We start from the raw sequence: 19,918 nt of genomic DNA on the forward strand, positions 1-19,918 counted from the left end.
CATCCCCCCGTGGTTCTCAGTGGTGTAAGTGTTTGAGTGCCAACTGTCAATGACACCAGCGGTGAGATCTGGCTGCTTGGCTTGATTGCTTTGCGGGTTGAGGGCCACAACTCGGATGTGCCCTGCAAGGTGTTCCTTAGCCAACCTGGCCAGACTGCAATGGCGCTGCAGGTAGAGAGTGGACTAATCAATGCTCCTCTGTCCTTTCAGGAGAAGAGAAGCAACATCGAGAGGTAAAGGACAGGCTGAGGCCCCCCAAACGTGCTCATATTGACGAGAAATGAGATGGATGCCTTAGAGATGCAGTGCCAGTGCCCAGCCCATTCCACCAGTTGTGGAGAGGCAGGGGTCTCTGATGAAGGTAAGAGATCCCTGAGGATTTGCATGCCATGGTCTCTGTCATGGAAGAATCCATGCGGAGCATGAGTACTGTGTTGACCCTCAGCACTGAGCACACTGCCTCCTCCATTGAGAGAGTGGCGACTCTCATGGAGAGGTAGCTTCAGGAGCAGAGTCAGGGGTCTCTGGGGTTGCACTCAGACCTGCAAGCTCTCACACTGGCAATGGCCTCAGAAGGTCACTGCCAGTGTGGGAGATGGGTGAGGCACCCAGTATCTCTGCTAGGTGCCCGTCCATCAATGGTGAGCAGGAAGTCCTGGCCAACCTCACGTTGGTACATGTGCTGCTTCTCGTCTCTGCAGGCTCCTCTCAGGGCGCTCTGCATGATGGTAGCAGCTCCTCTGCCCCTCTGCCAGTGACTGTAGCATTTGATGAGGCCGCGATGACTAAGGAGTACCCAACCAAGGCACTGGCTGCTCCCTCCCAGGTGGGGCCTGCACAGGCTCTACTGGCCAGAGGATGACCGCCAAGGTCATCAAGACCAACAGGACAGCAGAGTCAGCAGGCTGCCTCTAATGCTGCTGCCAGCAAGGTCAGGGCGTCACCAAGATATTGCACTCGCAAACAAAGTTTAAGGCTCCATGAGCACAAGAGGGACTGTTCATGGGTGATCCTCTGTTTTGCCATGTTTTGTTAATTTGTTCACTGGCGTGACCGTTAACACCTTATGTTATTATGTTCACTTGTTTTGTAGGTGCAGGGCAGGCCAGTATCTCATGCTGGACGTGAGTGGCTCTAAACTTTATTGCGCTGGTACGGAGTGGACTTTGGGTTCAAAGGAAAGGGTCATTTCAAACATTTGGTAAGGAGGCGGCACCCCTGGCATGAGGTGGAAGCAGATATTTGGCAGCCCAGCTGAAGGAGCATTGGATCAAGGCCTCCCTGGTCTCCCTGCCTCCCTGAAGGTCCCAGAGATCTGCCTCCACATCCTCACCATGTTCTTCCCCGGGCTCCTCTACTGATCCATCACTGGAGTCATCATCTGTGGCCTGTGGAGCTTCCTCAAGATCCTCTTCCTGCAGTGGGCCCCCCTTGCCAGATACAGATTGTGGAGAGTGCAGCATGTAACCACTATCAGAAACACAAGCTCTGGGGGGTATTGTAGTGCACCCCCTGAGCGGTCCAGGCACCTGAATCTCATCTTCAGAAGGCCTATGGTCCTCTCTATCACTGCCCTTATGGAGGCATGACTCCTATTATGATGATGTTCTGCCTCTGTTCTTGGGTGGCATTCTGGGAGATGCTTGGGAGGCATCATAAGCCACCTTTTTAATGCATAGCTGTTGTCACCCAACAGCCATCCATCCAGTCGGGCTGGAACCATGAACAGCCTTGGCACCTGTGAGTGCCTGAGGATGTAAGCGATATGGGTTGCCAGTGTACCTTGCACAGACTTGCAAAATCAGCATCCTGTGGTCACACACTATCTGCACGTTCATGGAGTAGAAGCCCTTCCTGTTGATGAAGGCACTGGGCTCACCCGCAGGTGCCTTGGTAGCCACATGTGCGCAGTCGATGGCATCATGGACATCGGGCAACCCAGCAATCACAGCAAAGCCTCTGGCTCGCTGTGTTTGGCTGGCTTCCTCAATCCGGAAATGAATAAAATGTCATGGTCCGCCTGAATAGAGTGTCAGTCACCAGCTTCATGCAACTGTTGACAGGTGATTGTGACACTCCACACAGATCCCCCCACTGACCCCTGGAAAGAGGCAGAGGCATAGAAGTTGAGGGCAACTGTGACCTGCAGAGCCACTGGTATGGGGTGTCCACCCACACAGTTGGAAGTGTTCTCAGCCCAATCATCTGACAGATAGAGGTCATAGTCTCCCTAGAGAGATGGAGCCTTCTTCGGCGTTACACTTCTGACATGTGGAGGTAGCATCATCGCTGCCTGTAAACCCTGGCAGCAGGATAGTGGTGTCTTCTGCAGCCTCTTCAGCCTGGGACCCCCTGCTGGCCCTGCACCCCCCTGTGCCTGCGCTTCTCCTCCAACAGGTCATTCGCTTGGACGCTGCCTATGGACACCTGGCCTCCTCTCCCTTTTGCCCATCTCTTCCTCCTCAAAGGGGGTGCCACCAGTGGAGCACACAATCTCCATTACCAGAGAAACAGAAGGCTGTCTGGTGACTGGAAGGGTCCACACAGTTTAAATCGCCCAGCGGCTTTGAAGACACCAATGAGTCCTGAAATGAAGGCTAGCAATGCAAAGACTGAAGCTCAAAACAGAAATAAAGTTGTCAAGTTTCACGAAGCAACCAGCAGCAAACTATCTCCTAAATTCCTCACTACTCACAATGGCAATGCTCCAGACCCATTTTATCCCGCTTATGGATGACAATTCGTTAAAAACGGGTTGCCCGCCTGCCTGTTTTGCCTGTGTGACGAGTGCAAAATTGTATGAGCAACATAAAATCATAGACAATAGGCTTTTTAATGGCCTTAATTGGCCCTTTAATAATCGGCTGGCATGGCTCCAGTTCCTGCACGTGCTCACCAACCTCAATATTGCTCTTGTGCGCGATAACACGCAACTGCATGTGCGTTCGGGTCGGGCACATACGGGTCGGACCGTAAAATTCAGGCCTATGATTCTGTGATTCTATTGCTGGAAATGGACATTGGCTGCTTCAGTATCTAAGGAGTTGCAAATGGTACTGGCCCTGTGCAATCATCTGCAAACATCCCCGCTTCCGATCTTATGATGGAGGGAAATTCATTGATGAAGTAGGTGCAAATAGTTAGGCCTATGTCACTACCCTGAGGAGCTCCTGCAGCAATGTCCTGGGGCTGAATTGATTCAACAACCACAATAATCTTCCTGTGTGCTAATTATGACTCCAAACAGTGGACAGCTTCCCCCTGATTCCCATTGACTTTGTTTTTGCTAGGGGTCCTCGATGCCACAATTGGTCAAATGCTGCATTGATGTCAAGAGCAGCCACTCTCACCTCACCTCTTGAATTCAGCTCTTTGATCCATGCTTGGACCAGGAGCTGAGTTGCTCTGGTAAAATCCAAACTGAACTTCAGTCAGCAGGTTATTGCTGTGTAAGTGCTGTTTGATAGCACTGTCGATGACACCTTCCATCACTTTGCTGATGGTCAAGAGTAGCCTGATGGGGCGGTAATTGGCCGGGTTGGATTTGTCCTGCTTTTTGAGGACATATAGCACTGGATTGCATGCCAGAACTGTGGAAATGAGCAGGCAGTACAAAGTTTTTGAATTTTTAGCTGGTTGACCTTTTGTTCTCTGTAGCAGTGTGAATGCAGTGAAGAGTTCAAAGTGATTGCAGACTCAAAGATACCTTTGCTAATGGGTTTGGTACTGGGTTACACATTTTGTTTCCTACAGAGACTGTCCAGCTTTGATGTATCCGTTCACCAGCCATTATCTGTAACAATCGATACATATTATAATGACCTTGTTTTTGCAATACTTGGAACAATATTTCATATCTGGATAAGGATGGGTACACAGAATGGATAATTTCTAACTGTAGGTTGTGACATCAAGGGCAAGCTACTTTTCACTTTATACACCTACTTGTTTTAGACTCTTCCTTGTCACTGGATGACCCTAGCCTTTGTTAAACTAGGATGACTCAGTCTAAAAGTTTACCACTTCTCTCTTTGACATTGTGGATAAGTTAAATTTGACAATAGTGATGAAATTTTAGATGCCTTAATCAGTTGAATAAATCTATCTTTTCTAAACTGCATGACAGCTGCACAATGCTGAGGTTTATAGAAGGTTGATGATTGCATTATACACTAAATAGATGATTACTTTTTGCATTCAAAGAAGGTTTTACTTCAGAGGAATTCGAGTAAGACATATTCACATCGCTGGAATTTTCAACACCAGGGAAAGTTGCTCAGGCAGCAGCTACAGCAGTTATTACTCAAGTGCAGCTACACTTAAGGAAGTCTCCAAAACAATGCTGAAGAAAACTGTTCCTGTACAAATGTTTATTGATCTCTGTGACCTGTAAAGTATTCATAAACATGAAGAATCTGATCTAGCTCAACAGAAGTGCCTTCTCTTAAGGGAGGGTGGAAAGACTAGAATATAAGTTGTTTCAGGCTCTGCCCCATTTAGATAGAATCTATAAATTCTATTTGGGATTGATCTATGTTTCTGACATATGAGCTGTGGGTGCCCAAGAGGGCAGGGGGACAGCAGGCTCAAAGCATAACCTCAACCAAGCACCTCACAGCATCTTGGTCACCATCTCCCAACATGGCAAGCTTCAAAGACATATTTACTTCTGAGAAATTGGCTGTATTAGTGAGTGAGTTGCAAGAGGGAGCACTTGGTGAAGGACACAACATGAGTAAAGAGGAGCAAATGGGGATGAATTTTCAGGAGCTGCAATCTGCAAAGTCTAACTTTCCAGATGTTATGCTGCAGGAATCTGGCACTGCCTACAAATGTGGTTCAACAGTCTAACATCAGCAATGGCAGGATGATTTGGCAATCACACTGTACAGTCAGTCTTCAAAGAGGAATCCACAACCCTATTTGTGCAACAGTCACTTGTTACGGCCTTGGTAGAGGCCAGTAATTTTTTTTTAAAGGTAGAAGAATCCAAAATCCCAGTTAGTTACTGAAACAATGAAGCCACTAGATTTCCAAGGTTTAAATCAGAAGAATTTTTACTATACAAGAGTCATGCAAAGCCAACACTAAATATTATTTTAGTTAACTACCCATACTCTAAAAACCCAGAATCAACAAAAGTTAAACATGAATACACAGGCAAATAGAGGTTGATTACAAACTATAAATTACACGTTGAATGGCAGATACAATGAAGACAGATCTTACAAATTGGCTCAGCATATAGATCATCAAGTTCAGTCAAACAGTCCTTCAAAACTCCCATCTTCCTTAGAAAGCCTCTCCTTGTAGGTTGTAGCCTGATACTCAGGCAACAGCTGAGCACAAACTCCTGAGGTCCCCTGCATTCGCCATTTTGATTAACTCCACTTGACATCAAGAAATGTTTGAAGGCATTGGACACCGCGAAAGCTAAGGGTCCTGACAACATACCAGCAATAATATTGAAGATTTATTCTCTAGAACTAACTGCGCCCCTAGCCAAGTAGTTCCAGTGCAGCTGAACAACACTGGCATCTGCCCGGCAGTGTGGAAAATTGCCCAGCTATGTCCTGCCCACAAAAAGCAGGACAAATCCGACACAGCTAATTACCGCCCCATTGTTTACATTCGATCAGCAAAGTGATGGAAAGTGTCGTTGACAGTGCTATCAAGCAGCTTTTAGTCATAAATGTCCTGCTCACTAATGCCCAGTCTGGGTTCTGCCAGGGTTATTCTTAATCTTATTACAGTCTTGGTCCAAACATGGACAAAAGAGATGAACTCAAGAGGTGAAGTGAGAGTGACTGTCCTTGACATCAAAACAATATTTGACCATGTGTGGCATCAAGGAGCCCAAGCAAAACTGAAGTAAATATGAATCAAGAGGAAAGCTTTCCACTGGTTGGAGTCAAACTGAGCACAAAAGAAAATGGTTGCGATTGCTAGAGGTCAATCATCTCAGTATTAGGACATTGCTGAGGAGTTCCTCAGGATAGTGTCCTCGGCCCAACCATCTTCAGCTGTTTCATCAATGAGCTTCCTTCCCTCCACCATAAGCTTAGAAGTGGGGATGTTTGTGTATAATTGCAGAATGTTCAGCACCATTCGCAAATCTTCAGATACTGAAGCAGTCCGTGTCCATATGCAGCAGGACCTGGACAATATTCAGGCTTTGGCTAATATGTGGCAAGTAACATTCACACCACACAAGTGCCAGGCAATGACCATCTCCAACAAGAGAGAATCTAACCATCTCCGTTTCACATTCAATGGCATTACCATTGCTGAATGCCCCGCTATCAAGACCCTGGCGGTCACCATTGACCAGAAACTGAACTGGACAAGCCATATAAATACTGTGGCTACAAGAGCAGGTCTAAAACTAGGAATTCTGCAGTGAGGTAACTCACTTACTGACTCCCCAAAGCCTGTCTAGCATCTACAAGACATAAGTCAGGAGTGTGATGGAATACTCTCCGCTTGCCTGGATGAGTGCAGCTCCAACAACCCTCAAGAAGCTTGACACCATTCAGGACAAAGCAGCTCACTTGATTGGCACCCCATCCACTACAACAAACATTCACTCCCTCAACAATTGACGTACAGTACAAGGTGCACTGCAGCAACTCACCAAGAGTCCTTTGATAGCACCTTCCAAACTTTTGACCTCTACCACCTAGAAGGGCAATGGCAGCTGATGCATGGGAACACCTCCAGCTGCAAGTTGCCCTCCAAGCCACTCTGACTTGGAAATATATCTTCATTCCTTCACTGTTGTTGGGTCAAAATCCTGCAACTCTCTTCCTAACAGCGCTGAGAGTGTTCCTATTGAGCTGCAGTGGCTCAAGAAGGCAGTTCACCATCACCTTCTCAAGGGCAATTGGGGATGGGCAATAAATGTTGGCCTGGCCAGTGACATCGAGATCCCATGCACGAATACAACTTGAATTCCACAGGCATGATCTTCACCAAAAATGGCACATGTCTGGAAAACCTCTTCAACTTGGTCTGGGTGGTGTGGAACCACTAATGCCATCTTCAAGTAAGAGAAACAGCTGCAGAAACTGTGTATTTGCTCATGCTTAGCTTCGGGATTTAGTCTCTGTCTTCTTCAGCTTGCCCTGTACTGCATCAACTGAGCTTGGATGGCTCTGCATCCCCTTTATATAGCTTCAACCAGTTTTAGTTTGCCCAGAAGTTATGGATTCAGTTTTGGTTTCCTTAGAAACTGGGAGGGTCAGTTTTCTTTCTTTGTTTCCTTTCTCTGTTTCCATTCTTGGTTTCCCTTTTCATTAAAGGGCCATCTTGAAAAACACAAGCTTGGCAACCATGGATTCAATCACATACTTGACTGAGCTACAAAACACCACAACAAACATGTCTACTCAAGGGTCCTCTGGAGTGGAATGTTTAGTGGCTGAAATTATAAGCTACTGTCAAATAGTAATAATGCAGTCCCTCAGAGAGAGGAGGATGCTTGCCATGGAGTCCTAAAATAAAGAGAGAGGGAGAGAGAGAAAGGGGGAAAGAAAGAGAGAGAGGCAATAAGAGATAGAGGGTGAAGCCAGTTGAGTGGGGGGGTTAGGGGGGTAGAGGTGGGGTGGGGTGGGGGAGTAGAGGTGAGGCAGGGCCGGTGGGTGAGGAGGAGGCGGAGGAGGGAAGACAGGGCCAGAGGGTGGGTGGAGGTGGAGGTGGAGGGGCAGGGCCGGTGGGTGAGGGGGAAGAGACAAGCCCAGTGGGTGGGTGGGGCAGGGCAGGTAAAGGAGGTGGAGAAGGGAAAATAAAAAGCTAAGGGAGAAACAGCATTAAGTGGGGGGAAAAAAGCCTAAATCCACATTGGCAGTCAGTCATTAGCCAGCCAGTTGGTCAATCCGTAGTTCATGAGGGGTTACATACCTTCTTGAGCTTTCTTCTTGTTTTCACATCTTCGGCCTTTGTCATCAGCCCTGCTACACCTTGGTGAAGCAGAGCTCGCCATTGAGGGTGGTCCAGTTCCCAGATGTTTTTCAGATAGGCTTTCAGCGTAAGTTGCTGTCACAAGTACAATGACTGGGGCTCCATAAATATTATACTCTAATCTACATCAGCCTGTCTTCAAGTCATAGAATGGTTACAGCACAGAAGGAGGTCATTCAGTCCATCATTATGTGCCAGTTCTCTGCAAGAGAAAATCTGCCCAGTCCTTTCTCCATGGTTCCGCAATTTTTTTCCCCTTCAGATGCTTATCCAAGTCCCTTTTGAAAGAACCAATTGAATCTGCCTTCATCACATTTTCAGGTGGTGCATTCCAGATCTTAGCCACTTGCTGCATCTTTTTTTTCCAATAACCATTTGTTCTTTGGCTTCATCTTATGGTGTCCTCTAGTTCTTGACTCTTCCTCCAGTGGGAACTGTTTCTCTCAATCTACTCTGCCCAGACTCCTCATGTTTGGGACAGCTGTGGCAAATTTCCTCTCAACCCTCTCTTCTCTAAGGAGAACAACCTGACCTTTTCGAATCTATCCACGTAACTAAAGTCTGTCTTACTTTGAGTAACTCTTGTAAATCATCCCTGCACCCTCTCTAGAACTTTCACATCCGTCTTAAAGTCTGGTGCCCAGAATTGGACAAAATGCTCCAGTTGAGGATGAACCAATGCTTTATAAAGGCTCACCATAACTTCTTTGATTTTGGATTCTATTTCCCGATTTATAAAACAGAGAATCCCCTATGTCTTTTGTTGCGACTATCTAGTTCGTTGTTCATGTGTTTTAGAATATAACTTTTAGTTTTAAGAATTAAAGTTTTAACCGTATAATTTAGGGGAAAACCTAACTTGAAACTGGTAAAAGCAGCCATGAGGGAAATGCAATTCAAATAAGCTTGAAGTTTATTCCACTTAAACATTTGGAGCCATGATGACGTAAGGGGTTAACAGCTAGAAAGGTAAGATCAACTGGCTGCAGATGGGCTTACTTAGCTAAAGAATTGGAGAAATGGGGCTGCATTTTATGTGCCCCCACCAGGTGTGCTTGGGGCAGTGGGGGTGTCCCCACTGCCTTCCCACCCACCTCTGAGCTCATCCCCATAATACCATATTCAAATAAGCAATCAAGGGTCAAATAGGCTTGTTATCAAGCCAATTGACCCCAATAATAAAACATTTGGCGTGGGCAGCTGGGCAGTCGTGGGCAGGCCAATTTTTTAAAAAGTTCGTCTAAGGGCGGGAAGGAAGGGGGTGGTTTGCTCTTTGGGGGCTGCCCTTTGCCCCAGTAAGAGTGAAATTTCCCTTCCTTCTTACCTGCCTGCAGTCAAACCCACCTCCTCCTCCCACTCTGCCACCCTTCTCTGACCTACCCAAACCCTCCCTGCCCAAGACCCTGGACTTACCTGCTCTGGGGATCCATGGGCTTTATTTCTTCTTCTGCAGTCCAGGCAGCGGCCAGTGATGTTCGCTTGGCGCTGCCATCTCTGATGGAGCTGCTGGCCAATCCAATTGCTTTGCTTCCAGATAGCGGTGGGGTGCAAGTTCCTGGGGGAAGTAAGAAGTAAAACTAAGAGCGTAGCATATGTGGGTATAAGTTATAGGGCTGTAACTTCCATGGAGTGGCAATCAGAGTCAGATTGCCACTCCTCTCTTAGTTGCCCTAAAATGAAGCCATTCCCTTCATGCCCATCCTTCTGACACAGATCGGATGAGAACAATGCAATGCAGCAGGTTTGCAAGGCTTTGAGTCGAGATCAGGAGAGTCAGAGGTAAGGAAGCCATGCCCCCTTCTTTTTACAGCACCAGCTGCCGTAAAGCAGGTAAATTTAAAGGTTCAGTCACTTTGAGAAGCCAGGGAGAAGGTAAGTTTATGAGGTAAGTGGGTAGGATTGTGGGGGGTGGGGGGTGGGGGGGGGGTGCGGTGTTGGGTGGTCAGTACAGGGGGAGGTCAGTGGGGAGGCTCAGGGGGATGTGGGCGTAGTTGGGGGGGTTGCGAAGGCAGTCAGGGTGTGGGGATACAAAGGGCAGTCAGGGTGTTGGGGTGCGGTTGTGTTTGTTGTGGTTGAGGTTGAAATGCTCAACTCATTTAAAAGGTACTTGGACCTGCATCTGAAGCACTGTAACCTGCAAGGCTACGGACCAAGTGCTGGAAAGTGGGATTAGAATGAGCGGCTAGTTTCTTTTTCTGGCTGGCACAGACATGATGGGCTGAATGGCCTCTTGCTATGCCATAACCTTTCTATGGTTCTATGGGTGGGAATGGTTTCCAGTGCAGGGTAATTGCCCAATGGAAGTTTGAACTTCCTGGGCAATTGCCATGCAATCCTCACTTGGAGACGCCCGGTGGAACGGAAGTTATGGGCCATAGCGTTAACCTACTTGTATTTGTTTTATTTAATTTGTTCTATATATAATAAAGTTTGTGTTTTGTTTAAAAACATGAAATCTTGTGGCATGGTCCTATTGGTTAAATCATTGGCTGTTCGGATTTCTCTTTAAATGTCAGGTGGTCTAGCTTTGAGCAGAATTCCACAGACGGAGAGATCCATTGCTGCTGCTTTCTGTACTTCAGGAGGTCAGGGGGAAGTCAAATGTATCATTATCCTCCTCACTGTTGTGAGTGGTGGCCGAGTTGGTACTATTTACAGAGCTATCAGCAGACACTTCTTAGGTGGAAACTTTTAGTTTATTTACAAAGGTACTTAACCACAGGCGAGCTTTCACTTCTAACTCTATCTCTACACTACTAACTACAGGAGTAGCCCACGCTACGCTTGTATTGGATACTAAAGATCATGTGGTCTTCCTTAACACGCATTATTCTTAAAGGTATATTACACATTAAATAAAACCATAATTACCACAAGTCCCCAACAGGATTGTAACACTTTTTAACCATTTCCTCAGCCTGTCTTTTCATCTTTAACAATTTGTGCACATATACCCCCAGATCTCTCTGATCCTGCACCACTTTGGAAATGCACCCTTTATTTTATGTTGCCTCTCTTTGTTCTGTCTGTCAAAATGTGTCACTATCCTCCTCACAGTTCATAATATTTCTAATTTGTGTGGCATCTGCAAAGTTTGAAATGATTCCTCATACACCAACGTTGAGGTCATCAATATATAGAGAACATCAGTGGTCCTGGTACCGATCTTTGGGGAACCCACTATCCTCCAGTCCATGTATGCATAGCCTTCTAGTTAACAGTATTTGTATAGAGTCTTATCGTCAAATAAAGAATTCACAGTAATGTTTTACCAATCCTTGTCATATGATTGGACAGAAGAAAGTAACATGGTGGCAGCATGATTTTTGAAGATTTGACCTAGTGCACAAGCCTCAACCCTTCACATGCAGCAGAAGAAAAGAACTTGTGTGAAAGTGAAACAACTGTAAAGTACTAACTCACCATGTGCAAGCGATCCTCAGCTCAATATGGTTCCTACACATTATACCTTCACTCTGGGACATCACCCCAGTTAGTAGGTACCAGGTGCAGCTAAGTTTGTTCAAGTTTGGGAGAGCTTAAATAGTGGAAGTCTACCTGCTGCAAAGTTTGTGCAACAACAGACATTAAACAGGGGACTTCAGGTGGTCTAGCTTTAAGCAGAATTCCATAGACAGAGAGATCCATTGCTGCTGCCTTCTGTACTTCAGGAGGTCAGGGGGAAGTCAAATACTGCAGGCTGGGCTGGGAAGAAGAATCCATTCAGTAACAGCTTCCAACAGCTCCTAACAGCCTGAAGATACCAATAAAAAACTTGCTTTCCCTATTTAATTTTACTTCTGAAGCCTGCAGTACAAATACTCACCAAAATTCACTGCTTTGTGCGCATAGCTTAAAATAAACTGGGCAAAGGCAGAAACAGCTCAACTGTGCCAGCAATGGAGTCAAGCAATAACCTTTGACAAACTAAGGCAGTGACCACAAAAGGCCCTGCACTCAGGGAGCCAAAAAGCCTGAATAGCTGTCAAAACTTCCAGATAACATGAAAAACCTTGCAAAAAGCTACAAGATGACCACAAAATTTCCAATGCTCAATTGAAAGGCAGAAGACCTCCATTCTGAGTTTTGCTCTGCAGAAGAGTCATACTGACTTGAAATGTTATCTCTGTCTCTCTCTCTCTCCACAGATGCTGCCAGACTTGCTGAGTTTTTCCAGCATTTTCTGTTTTTATTTCAGATTTCCAGCATCCGCAGTATTTTGCTTTTATCCTATCTGAGTTTACTTTGTTCCGACAATACATAGAGCTGTGATTTCTGGGCATCAATATTTCTGGGACAGGCAAACAAGCCATTAAAATTAAAAGTGCTATAGGCAATGAAGGCCTCCACAGGTTGAACATGTGAGGTCTGTCCGATAGCCGTCTTAAAAATGCAGATAAAATACCGTCAACACTTGAAAATCAATTGTGAGTGAAGCTCAACATCCAAATGCACCATCTGGAATTCTATCTTTTAGGCAACAACCAACAGACCACTGATCAATTCCTAAGCAGATGCCAAGACAAGGGGCACGTTTGCGACTTTATGACAGAAGAGCTGGCCGACAGAATAATTGAGCTTGTGATAGCATCTATCCCCATAGAAGTGTTCCAAAATAACTTCTTGGGCCAACCTAAAGGTTACAGCATGAAAACACTACTGCAAAGTGGATGAAGCACAAAACCATACTACTGGGTAGACAGAGTCTAAAGGCTATGTGTAATTCGTCCACCATTGGAATCCACTATAGCCAATACAGGCAAGCCTGGTAAGAAATACAGGTGATGCAGCCTCATATATGCACCCACTATGGCAACAGAGGACACTGGAAGTGCCAATGCAGGAAGCAAAGGCTGGAACAAGTAGCTCGATGTCACAAGAAGCCACAACCAGGAGCCAGACAGGTACGGTATACCAAACAACGAAGAGTACATAGCAAACAGCGTCAAGACAAGGTCCACAAATTGTCTAGCCAAGCTATATGGTCAGATAATGAAGATGATCAGACCATCGACTCACGACATGAAAGGCATTCAGCAAAGTGAACATCAAAAGATGTATTGACACAGTGGTATAAACAGAAGGCTTTGCCACCATCTAGATTATATGCCCACAGAAGCAGCGACAGCATAACTTACATGCAAAACTGGACACTGATGCAGGCTCAAACATCCTTCCACTGTGCACACTGAAATGTATGTACTCACAGAAGGTGGAAAGTGATGATCTGACCAACCTTGGCCAAACTCACTATGAGCAATGGCTCGGAGATTCCATCCTTGGGATCCATTACACTCAACTGTCACTACAACAACTCACCCTCGTCACTCCAAATATTTTATGTTGTGGACACCACAAGTCTGGGCTCAGGGGCCTACCAGCAGGGAGCTGACCTGGATCACCAACCATGGTATCATCAAGATAATGACAAGACCCACAGATCACGAGAAGCACCATTAGAAAGCTTGTGCTTGTACTGGGAGAAGATCACGTCATTCTGCAATGCAGAAAATCAGCCAAAAGGCTGTGTGGCACAATGTAAACCAAATATATATACGCATTCCGAATGTGCACACTTCATTGTATTGCAGAATCAACGCGGAATTACTATTTGGCAGACAAGTGCAGACAAACTTCCCCAGTCATCACTCGTCAATTCCCCCAGTAGTAGAGGATGCATTGAGTTAACAACAGGGGGAGATGAAAGACACTGTTATGTTCCTTCTGTTGAGTTCCTTTGCTGAGTGAACACAGTTACATGCCTATCTACTGGTGAGTGAGTTGATAAACAATATACTGCAGATGCAGAGACCAATATAAGATGAGGCACATGCTGTTTATTGACACCACTAACAGAACACTAACACATTCTCAGATCAGACCCTATTCTAAACCACCGATTAACATTGTAGCCCGCGCTACACAGCAATTGAGTAATACAGTGGTCAATCTGCTCACATTCTCTTAAAGGTGTAATGGTCCTCAGATTACTACATCCCTCCCCTTTTACTCGAAAGTGCAATTTACAATCTTTACAGTGTATAAACTATTTACATAAATAAACTATTTACAAATTCACTCTCTCTGGAGGCTTCTTCAAAAGTGTCGAACATCGAATGGTTTATCCGAGGCCTCCCTCCCAGGAGTCATCAGGATCTCCAGTACGAATCTGTAAGTTTGTCTCTTCAGCTTTCTCAGGCTCAACAAATCCTACAGGCACTTCCAAAGTAAGTGGAGTTCCTTCCACTTGTGGTGTAGACTCCAAAGGGAATGCTTGGAGCATCCTTTCTTGTGGATCTGTTTCCCTTTTCCTGAGGTGATCTACGTGTCTCCTAATTATCCGACCTTCGATCGATATGTGATAGGAGACGGGTCCTGTCACTGCACTAGCTTCACCTGAGAGCCATTTGGGCCCATGTCCAAAGCTCTTTGCAAAACCTGTGTCTCCAACAGTGAAGTTTCTTTCACGACTGCGGTAATCATATCCATTTTTCTGGGCCTCTTGACTTCTCTCTACCCTTCCCCCTAAATTTGGCTTAATGAGACTCAAACATGTCCTGAGACGTCTCTTCATCAGTACCTCTGTGGAGGCAATACTGGTGGTCCTGTGTGGCGTAGTCCTATAGCTGAGTAAGAAATGTGATAATCTAGTTGCAATAGAGTCCCCATGCAGTGTTTTCGTTCCAGACTTGAAGGTCTGGACTGCCCTCTCGGCTAAACCATTGGATGCAGGGTAGTATGGCGAGGTCTTAAGATGTGTTATGCCATTGAGACTTGTGAATCTTTGACAGTCTCCACTGGTGAATATCGTTCCATTATCAGACACTATTATCTCTGGTCAACCGTGTATTACAAAACTCTTGAGTCAATCTGCCTATGGTGGCAGCAGATGTGGGTAATTGCACCTCGTATACAACAATCCATTTGGAGTGAGCATCTATAATCAAGAGGAACATTGCACCCAGAAAAGGCCCACGTTGTCAATGTGGAGGTGGGCCCATGGCCTTCCTGGCCATTTCCAAGGATGAAGTGGAGCAGAAGGGTGCAGTTTCTGCACCTGTTGGCACTGGATGCAGCTCTTGACTAAGTTTTCGATTTCTGTGTCCATCCCTGGCCACCATAAGTAGCTGTGCACCAACATTTTCATTCTAGAGATGCTGGGGTGAGTACTATGCAATTTGATCAGTAATGGCTTTCTTCCTCTCAGAGGCATAATGATTCTCACTCCCCACGGCAAGATACCATCCTGGCAGGTGAGCTCATATCTCCTATTAAAATATGGCTTCATTTCGTCAGACTTTAGCTCATTGGACCATCCCTACAAGACTTGTTCCCTGACGTAAGTCAAAACTGGATTGCGGTCTATCCAATCCCTTCTTTGTTTGGCATGTACTGGTGATGAATCCAGAAAGTTTAATAACAAGCCCAGTTCTTGAGGAATTGAGACGTTCACATTGCTGTCTTTTAGAGGTAATCAGCTCAGTGCGTCAGCATTTGCAATCTGGCTTCCTGGCAGTTAGATAAAAGCATATTCATAAGCAGTTGGAATCAGTGCCCAACTTTAGATATGTGCAGAGGCAATTGTGGGTATTGCCTTATCATCCCCGAACAAACTTAGTAGTGGCTTGTGGTTGGATACAATGGTAAAGTGGCAACAATAATGTATTGGTGGGACTTCTTAATGCCAAATACAATGGATAAGCCTTCTATCTGTATTTGTGAGTATCTTCATTCTGCAACACCATGTGCTCTTAGGTCGTTTGGAGCCACCCGCCATCCAATGGGAGAGTACTGCCCCAACTCCGTAAGGGGACACATCGCAGGTTAAAATGAATTCTTTCTTTAGGTCGAAATGTACCAACAGGGCCGATGAATGTAGAAACTGCTTTACTGTTGTAAACGCCTGTTGTTGTGGGGCTTGCCAAGTCCACCTGTGATTTTTCTTGAGTAAACCATATAATGGAGCCAGTACTGTTGACAAATTTGGGAGAAAACGGCCATAGTAGTTAATCATTCCCAAGAAGAACTTAAGTTCTGTGGCATTTTTCTGTGCTGGCGCCTCACAAATAGCTTTCACCTTGTCTTCTACTGGGTGAAGGCCCTGCAAGTTGACCTATGACCCAGGTAAACCACTTCTTTTACTTGGAAGATACACTTTTCTCTTTTCAAACGTACTCCGGCTTGTGAGAAATGCTTCAATACCTCTTCCAGGTCAGCCAGGTGTTCTTCATCAGTTAGTCCTGTTACTAGGACATCATCAAGATAAACCGCAACATGGGACAAACCTTGAAGTAAATTTTCTATGGAAAATGGCACAAGCCGATGAAGCTCCGAAGGGTAACCTGGTATACTGGTACAACCCCCTACGTGTGTTGATAGGCACAACATCCCGAGCAGCCTTTTCCAGCTCGACTTGCTGGTAAGTGTCGCTCATATCGCGTTTCGTATACGTGGTTCCCCCTGCCAGCTTGGAGTACAATTCATCAATTTTCTATATAGGATGCCTGCCAGATCTGGCCACTTTGTTAACAGTCAACTTGTAGTCCCCGCATATTCGCACACTCTGGTCAGGCTTTAGTACTGGAACTATGGCGCTGCCCATTCAGAAAATTGTACAGGTTGTAAGATTCCCAACCTTTCCAGCCTGTCTAATTCAATATCCACTTTTTCTCGTAATGCATAGGGACTGACCTCACTGTCAAGAATCTGGGGTTGCCCCAGGATCCATGTGGGTTTTAGCTTGCAGCCCCTGAATCTTCCTAAGCTCTTCCCTGAACACAGAGGCATGTTTCTGTAATAATTCTTGCAGATCTTTCATTCCAAGTTAAAAAATCTGGGTCCACTCCAACTTTATTTCCTTAAGCCAGTTCTGACCAAGTGAACTTGGACCCTCCCCTGTTATCATTAACAGGGGTAAATTATCAGACTGGTTTCCATACCTTGCATATACCTCTTACTCGTATATCTTCATCGGAATACATCTTTAGTTTAGCATCTAAATTTTCCAGATTTAGTGAATGGTCTCCTCCATTCAGATATTTAAACGTATGTGCCCCTATAGCTGCCATGGATGCCCCTGTTTGGATGGATTTCCTGTTGACTTTTACTGTCATGTAGATTGGATCTGTTTTACCCATTTTTAAATTGTGTAGTGAGTAAATATCTGACTCTGTTTCTTTTGGTTCCTCTTTTATGTGGATTTCACCTTTTTGTTTGAAATTTTGTCATAATCTGCCTTTACAATATCGCATAATGTGCTCAATACGATGGCAGTAGAAACATTTGATTCTTTTAAATTGTCATTCGCTTGCGGGCAGTCTGGTTCCATTTCTGCTGTTACTAATGTGGGTTTTCTCTGTTAAACCATTGCTATTTGCTGGTCTGTTAATAGTGGCTGTTTCTCACATTTCCGCGGAGACATGCACTTCAGCGCCATTTCTAACCGGTGCCTCCATCCCGACGTGAAGGACGGCGCCATTTTGTGCTCCCTTGATTTATTCTGACTCCCTGACTGAGCTCTCCATTGCGTGCACCAACGCCAGCGCCTTGCTGAAGTCTAAATTTGTTTCTAACAACAACCTTTATTGAACGGTGTCTTCGTTAGTCCCACACACTAATCGGTCTCTTAACATGTTGTTAATCGATGTCCCAAACTCACAGTGCTCTGTCAGTTGTTTTAAGGCTGCTACATAGCAAGTGACTGTCTCTCCAGGGGCGCGACGCCTTGATTTGAATTTAAAACGCTGCGTTGTTACCAAGGATTTCGGCTGAAAGTGGCTTTTCACAAGATTTACCAACTCAAAGCTCTTGGAATCTGGGGCATTGGGTACCATTAGACTACTAATTAGGCCATATGTTTTACTGCTGCATGTCGATAAGAGGATCACCCGCCTCTTCTCTTCCCCTGATATGTCATTGGCCAAAAAGGAAAATGCGAGGCATTCAATATAATGTGACCAGTCATCGGTAGTCTGATCAAACAGTTCAATATGGCCAAACTGTGGTATACTGGAGGGAGATAACTTTGACATTATGATGAAGGCTGTACTTATAATCACCTTGCAAGGTACGGCTGATTTACTTCTGTCTAATTTTTGCAGCTTTCATTGCGTCATCGACTGGTCGTGTTTTGTCTCGTCGCCAGTTGTTATGTTCCTTCCGTCAGGTCGCTTTGCTCAGTGAACACGGCTGCACACCTATCTACTGGTGAGTGAATTGGTAAACAATATACTGCAGACACAGAGACCAATATAAGATGTAGCACATGCTGTTTATTAACACAAGTAACAGAGCACTAACACATGTGTGCTTCTCAGGCCAGACCCTATCCAAAACTACTGAGTAACATTGTAGCCCATGCTACAGCAATTGGGTAATACAGTCACATGGTCAATCTGCTCACATTCAGTTAAAGGTGTATTGCACCTCAGATTACCATAGATGCCCACGACTGGCATATGGGTAACAAGTTACCCAACACAAACATCAGACAGAAAATTCCAGTACAGTGTCCAATTGATGGCACCTAGAAAGCAGCAATAATAGTCAGCGCATATCCAGAACCTAGATCGTATCAAGTATGAACACCAAATGGCATAATAGTATGATGGAACAGATGTCAAATCAGAACACCGCAACCAGAAACATAGGAATACATCGAGTAATCCTATTGCGAATCGAACATGGTCAAAGATGCAATGACAAAGTAGCCTTAACCAGCATTCTGAAAACCCACAGCAGCCTTCAGCAAAGATCACCATAAATATGCCTAGATGGATAAGCACTTCAGAAACTTGTAAATTTATTGTTTTGTATAGTGGTTTATTCAAGCACAAGTGGTGGAATCGTCCCAGATTTGCACTGAGTGTGGCAGTAGGTGGGAAAATGAACGTTTTACCCGCCGCCCACAATGACAGCTTTCCACTCTGTAACACCCAATCCCGCCTCATTAATCATGCATTCCTGGGAAACACAATGTTTCAATGGCAGGGGGTCTCTCATTTGCCCGCCATGCCAACACCTCACTGTTTCTTCACACCAGATGCCATATTTAAAGTGCAGCCGTGCGCACACCTTTCAGTGCTTCCAGCCCATGAGTGCTGCACAGAAAGCATGGCCCCAAAGGGCAAGAAGACTGCAGCCCCTCAATTCAATGGCCTGGAATGTCTTTTGGATGCCATGGAGGCCTGCTGTGATGTCTTCTACCCCTGCTCTGGCCGCAGGAGGGGCAGCAACATCACCAATCTGGCTTGGGAGGCAATGGCAGTGATGGGCAGTGCCAACGCCCTGCAAAAGAGGAAAGCCACTTCTTGCACAAACCGGCAAGGAGTCTCGGAAATTCAACACAAGTGCAACCTCTTAAGGCACTGGAGCAAAGGAAGACGACTGAGGGTCGTTTGCTATATGCACACTTGGACGGTGCATAAAAGTGTACTCATATGCCAACAAAATCAAAGTCCATCTTTGAATTTTAGCAGAGGCTATCGGCAGAATTGCTTTATCTTCCACTAAATAAACCCATTAGTGGTTTATGATCTGACACTATGGTGAAATGTTGGTGCAAATATTGATGGAATTTCTTTACTCCAAATATTATGGATAACCTTCTTTTTCAAGTTGTGAGTAACCCTTCTTAGCTGCAGAGAGGGTTCTGGAGACATATCCTATTGGCCTTCTGGAACCACATTCCATCTTATGTGGCAATACCACTTGCACACTGTCGGGAGATGCATCACAGGTTAATATTAATTCTTTTGATGGGTCATAATGTACTAGAAAACATGATGAGCGTAATAGCTTCTTGACTTTTACAAAGTCTTCTTCTTCTTGTGCCTTCCAAGACCACCTATGGTTCTTCTTCTATAATAAGTGTAAAGGGGCTAACACTGTAGACAAATTAGGCAAGAAGCGACTGTAATAATTTATCATGCCCAAAAAAGACTTGAGCTCAGTGGCACTG

The sequence above is a fragment of the Cetorhinus maximus genome, chromosome 18 (genome assembly GCF_964194155.1).
Source record: "Cetorhinus maximus chromosome 18, sCetMax3.hap1.1, whole genome shotgun sequence".
NCBI lineage: Eukaryota > Metazoa > Chordata > Chondrichthyes > Lamniformes > Cetorhinidae > Cetorhinus > Cetorhinus maximus.